The sequence below is a fragment of the Mixophyes fleayi genome, chromosome 8 (assembly GCF_038048845.1).
Source record: "Mixophyes fleayi isolate aMixFle1 chromosome 8, aMixFle1.hap1, whole genome shotgun sequence".
NCBI classification, from domain to species: Eukaryota; Metazoa; Chordata; class Amphibia; order Anura; family Limnodynastidae; genus Mixophyes; species Mixophyes fleayi.
Genome location: NC_134409.1, coordinates 41,558,757 through 41,564,829, shown reverse-complemented (window position 1 = coordinate 41,564,829; position 6,073 = coordinate 41,558,757). Strand labels below are relative to the sequence as shown.

The 6,073-nt window shown below is 43.6% G+C and overlaps 1 non-coding gene across 1 annotated transcript; it reads left to right on the top strand.

Moving 5' to 3' along the window:
* Positions 1-4,048: 4,048 nt before the first annotated feature.
* LOC142100525 (U6 spliceosomal RNA) lies at positions 4,049-4,156 on the top strand. Its single transcript, XR_012678827.1, has one exon. It is a non-coding gene; the product is annotated as a U6 spliceosomal RNA (small nuclear RNA).
* Positions 4,157-6,073: the final 1,917 nt, after the last annotated feature.

Genomic DNA, 6,073 nt, shown 5'->3' with positions numbered 1-6,073 from the left:
TAAAACCAAAGAAATCCTCCTACTACACAAACTATTGTACATGAAAATCAAAATTTCCCAGCTCAGCTCTAAATTACAGTGTAAAAATAAAGCTGCCCAGTATATGTGTGCTGCATGCAAATGTAGCCAGTATTTTCCCTGTATTAAAAAAAACCCCAAAACCTTTGCACTCCTTGTGTTGTACCATGGTTTGCCCAGGAGAAAATTTGCATGTTTTTTTGACTTTGCTCCCAGATCTAATTGAGGCCCCAATTGTTATTTTCCAGCACCCAATTCTCCTATTAGTGCAATGCCTGGGAGAGGTGCAGATTGCGAAGAACTGGTGTTTTCTTAGGCAGAACCTCCTTAGCTGCTCTTTTGTGAGTATATAATGTTATCTGTAATTTGTCAGGAAAAAATAGTATCATTTAACCAGGGACAGATTGTGATCTTAAAGTGTTCCTGGAAAAAAATACTGAAGTGGCCTCATGTGGGTAGGACCAAATCAACTGTAGGTGGGGCCAACACAAATGTAGGCATGGTTTAGAACGACTAGAATTTGGTTGTAGTAACATTCAGGAAAACCTAGATGTGATGACACAATGGCTCATTTCTAAAGCAATGCAAGGAAAAAGCTGCTAGTCCTGCATTATCGGCGATAGGTTTATGCCTCTGTGCTCAAACTTGTTTAGTTGCCTGTACTAACACATCCTTCCATTATTCCCTTCATAGAAACATATCTGACTTTGTTTAATAAGTTTAACTATTGCAAAACATAGAGCAGCATATGAGCACCTCACCGCACTGTTGCATCTTCCTCTGATGTCATGATATGCAAACTAGCCAAACTTCTCTCTTTAATATATAATAATGTGTACTGTGTATTTTAAAAAGTGCATTAAAAATTAACATTATAATAAATGGCTATCCACTGCGATCACCACAAAGGTAAAATGCTTCAAGCATCTGCAAGAAAACACTTCTTTTTTTAACAATTGTGTATGAGCCCTAAATGTGCCCAGTGATTGGTGGTGGTTTAAATTAATAATAGTGCAGGGAGGGATGGCATAAGTGAAGAGGAGAGCTATTCCAAGGCCTTGCTGGTGATACAGTAAGTGCAAAGGAGGAAGGATTAATTACATTGTCATTGCAATGGTAGAAGGCAGGTAATGTAATCAATGCAAGAACCAATAAAGTATCACCAGAGCTAGAATAAGGCTCTGGGGGGCCCGGGGCTCTTAAGACAGGGGGTTATTTTAGATACATTTTAGACAAATACACAAGCAAAACTGTGTGCTCTACTGTTAGGTACATGCAGCTCTGCCGTCATGAGCAGTACAGTGTGAAGCAGGACATACTCACCAACTGTCCTTTTTGTCGGACCAAATCCTGACTAAGCGTGACAGAAGGCCCAAATTCAGGGCTGCCCCGCAGACTGTCCTGCTCTCTCCTACCTGTTCTTGTCACTTTCACCACCTGTGGCTGCTGCTTTCTTTAGACTGGTTGCTGCTTGTCTGGATCCTGGAATGTTAAGGACTCTATTTGGAAACGAAAATGGGTACATGAAATTTAGAAAACTCCAACCAGCCCTGGCATTAAATCAAAATAGCACCCACATTTAATAATTAGGACTCTCTACAGCCCCAAAATTAAAATAATTGTACTCACATTTGATAAATAGATCTATTTCCCTCCAACCAACCCTGACATTAAATTAATAATATACACATTGAATAAACAGACCTATTTCACTCCAACCATGCCCAACATTAAAGGAATAGTATTCCCATTTAAAAAATAAACCTATTTCCCTCCCTTCAAACAATAACTTAATAGCATTTACGTTTAATATAACCATTTCCCACAACCATCCCCGGCATTAAATAATTAATATTCACATTTAATTAATAGCATTCCTCCCCAAACTCAGCCTCAAATTCAATTAATAGCCCCAAACCACCCCAGAATTAAATTAAAGGTCCCGTCCCCTCATCTTAATTTAATAGACTCCAGTATTAAAAACATAAATAAATAAATAAAATTTCCCCACCGCCACCCCACAAATAAAATAGCACCCATTAAATTTTAAATTCCACTATTAAATTAATAGCCTGCCTCCCACCCATGTACTATTAAGATAAACTCCTTCCCTTCCCTCATATCACACAATATATTAAGACCCTTCACACATAACAAGCCCCCTTCTGCCCTCCTTCACATCTAACAGCCCTCCCTGCCCTCCTTCACACCCCCACTCTGCCCTCCTTCACACCTAATGACCCCCCACTCTGCCTTCCTTCATACCTAACAGCCCCCCCACTCTGCCCTCCTTCACACCTAACCCTCCCCACTCTGCCCTCCTTCACACATAACAACCCCCATTCTGCCCTCCTTCACACATAACAGCCCCCCTCTCTGCCCTCCTTCACATATAACAACCCCCCCTCTGCCCTCCTTCACACATAGCAGCCCCCCCTCTGCCCTCCATCACATATAGCAGCCCCCCCTCTGCCCTCCTTCACACTTCACAGCCCCCCCTCTGCCCTCCTTCACACATAACAGCCTCCCTCTGCCCTCCTTCACACATATCAGCCCCCATCTGCCCTCCTTCACACATAACAGCCCCCCACTCTGCCCTCCTTCATACATAACAGCCTCCCTCTGCCCTCCTTCACACATATCAGCCCCCATCTGCCCTCCTTCACACATAACAGCCCCCATCTGCCTTCCATCACACATAACAGCCCCCCCTCTGCCCTTCTTCACACATAACAGCCCCCACCTGCCCTTTTTCACACATAACAGCCCTCCCTCTGCCCTCCATCACACATAACAGCCGCCCCTCTGCCCTTCATCACACAAAACAGCCTCCCCTCTGCCTTCCAACACACATAACAGCCTCCTCTGCCTTCCTTCACATCTAACAGCCCTCCCTGCCCTCCTTCACACCCCCACTCTGCCCTCCTTCACATCTAATGACCCCCCCACTCTGCCCTCCTTCATACCTAACAGCCCCCCCACTCTGCCCTCCTTCAAACCTAACCCTCCCCACTCTGCCCTCCTTCACACATAACAGCCCCCCTCTCTGCCCTCCTTCACACATAATAACCCCCCTCTGCCCTCCTTCACACATAGCAGCCCCCCTTCTGCCCTCCATCACATATAGCAGCCCCCCCTTTGCCCTCCTTCACACATAACAGCCCCCCCCTCTGCCCTCCTTCACACATAACAGCCTCCCTCTGCCCTCCTTCACACATATCAGCCCCCCTCTGCCCTCCTTCACACATATCAGCCCCCCTCTGCCCTCCTTCACACATAATAGCCCCCCCTCTGCCCTCCATCACACATAACAACCCCACTCTGCCCTTCTTTACACATAACAGCCCCCCCTCTGCCATCCATCACACATAACAGCCCCCCCACTCTGTCCTCCTTCACACATAACAGCCGCCCCTCTGCCCTCCATCACACATAACAGCCACCCCTCTGCCTTCCAACACACATAACAGCCTCCCTCTGCCCTCCTTCTCACATAACAGCCCCTCCACTCTGCCCTCTTTCTCACATAACAGCCCCCCCCCCTCTGCCCTCCATCACACATAACAGCCTCCCCCCCACTCTGCCCTCCATCACACATACCTTGTAACAGCTGCAGCTGCTCTTGGAGACTCCAGTCTGTACACATGGGATGGCACCTGTCATGTAACAAGTCCCATGTGATCTCTGTGCGGAGACTGTAGCCGGCCACAGAGGTAAGGGGAGGAGGGAGGGATGTAAACAGATAACCGGCAGCCACAGTAAGGAGGGTGGCTGGTCCAGGAGGAGGGGCCAGCCACTCACTGCACGCACTCCCCCCCCTGCACCCGATCCGGGAGTAGTAGAGGCACTCCACATAATTTATTTTTTAACCTTAGAAAAGACATTAGGCAGCCTCCTGAGGCCACCGGCCTACCGGGAAAAGTTCTGGTAGGTTATTTAGCCAATCCACCCCTGCATTTAATCCAATCCAATGTAGGGATTAGATTTGCTCCGGTAGATTACCAAAACTAATTTAAATCTTCTGTGCATTGTCCTCGCTTCAAAAGCACATGTAGTAAAATTAGAATAATACAGAGAAGATTAACTTGGCCCCCGCTCAGTGATGTCACACGAACGAGGAGTGAGGGAAGTATTGTCACTAGCATCTAATTTGCATGCTCCAGTTTAAAGCACAGGGGGGCAGACGAACACAGGGAGGAGGTATCATTGGTGACTTACACTACATTTGGGTTTGATGGTTTAAATTACAATTTAATATATTGTTTATTGGATTGAACTGATAATGTGAGAATAGTGGCGGAACTACCATCGGTGCATGATAATGGGACCCTACTGCACGGGGGGAACTAGCGAGCTGTGGGCCCCCGGTTTCCTCCTCCCCGCTTCTCTGCACCTCTGCGTGAGAGCATAGTGCCCTTTAAGAGCTGTCTGCCATTTGCAGACTTTGTTATAGTCCAGTAAAAAATAAATCATATTTTGCTATATTTGGAAGTTAAAGGTTTCATTTTCTTTTCTTTCTTCCATCTACCTACAATCAGCAACATGAATCCATCTGCTTCTTTCTTTCAGCCATGCTGCTTGTTACACGTTTACCATTTTACTCATTGTTATTCCTTGAAACCTCTCACTACCAACATCTCCAATAAAGAATCTGCTTAAAAGCCAAAAAACGAGATGGAATTAGAGACTTTAATTTGGTTAAATGTAATTTTAGGAATTGCTAATTACAATAAAAATCTGCGAGGCAATTATCCGTATTGGATTTGGCGCTATTTTTATGGGTTTTGGACTGTTCTGTGAATTGTGAGGCCCTGCAGTCATTATTTGTCTATGAAGTAAAAGTAGATTGTAGCTCTCTGTAATTTGTACATCCTAATTTGTCGCTGATTTTTCTCCCTCTGGCACTGCAGGCATCTCTTTGAATCCTACTTTTTCCCAGCAGGACAGGAATGCTACTAACTCATCACTAAAGAATTTTAAATGTCTAACCCTGCTGCCTATCCCTTCCTGTGATGACAAAGCTTTCTTAAGCCCGAACCACTTTTGGAGTCAAATTAACTCACTTGCAATTCAACGACTTCCTTATTGAAGCAATCTGTCTGTAAGACTGTAACGGTGTAATATTTTACCAGGCTTGGTAAATGCTAGTGCATTGATGACATAGCAGATAAAGAATGGTTATCTGTCTATATGTTTTCTTTTATCTTTACTAACTAGTTAGAACTATAGCAAAACAATAGCAACACATAATAGATTCACTGTAACAGCATGTGAAGGTTTCATCTCACAGTCTGAATAAAAAAATATATTCAGATTGCAAAGAGGAATCATCATCCTGTACATAAGCAATACCATATACTGGTGTGATTTATTCTATAGAAAACGTAAGTACATTGGTGTGCGCTGTGAGTTTCAGAATAGTATGGGCTCAAAATTCTAAACGTGAAAGTGATTTTCATAAACAATAGCAGCAAGAACCTTATGCTCATGAATGTGAGATTAAAAGAAACATTGGTACACTGTAGATGGGGATGCAACATTTGTAATTATCTTGTTGTGGGGTTTATTGTAAGCTCTCCCATGAGCAGGACTTTCAATACTCTTTGTTTTCACATCTGCATTTATTTTGTATACCTTGTGTCTACCTGTTTGATGTATGCCCTGTTTTCTCCACTCTGTGGTGCTGCAGAGCACTGTGGCACCTTACAAATCAGCCATAATAATAAAATAAATAACTACAACTTAGTAATATATATTAAATCCTGACAGCATGTATAGATTGTAAACACATGTTCACACAGGGCCTGATTCATTAAGGGAAGTTAAGTTAAAAAATTGAATAAGTAGTCTCCTGGACAAAACCATGTTACAATGCAAGGGGTGCAAATTAGTTTTCTATTTTGCACATAAGTTACATACTGTCTGTTTTTTCATGTAGCACACAAATACTTGATAGCTTATTTGTACACTGACATTTAAAGTTGATATTTATGTGCTACATGACAAACAGTCAGTATTTAACTTATATGCAAAATAGAAAATTAATTTGCACCCC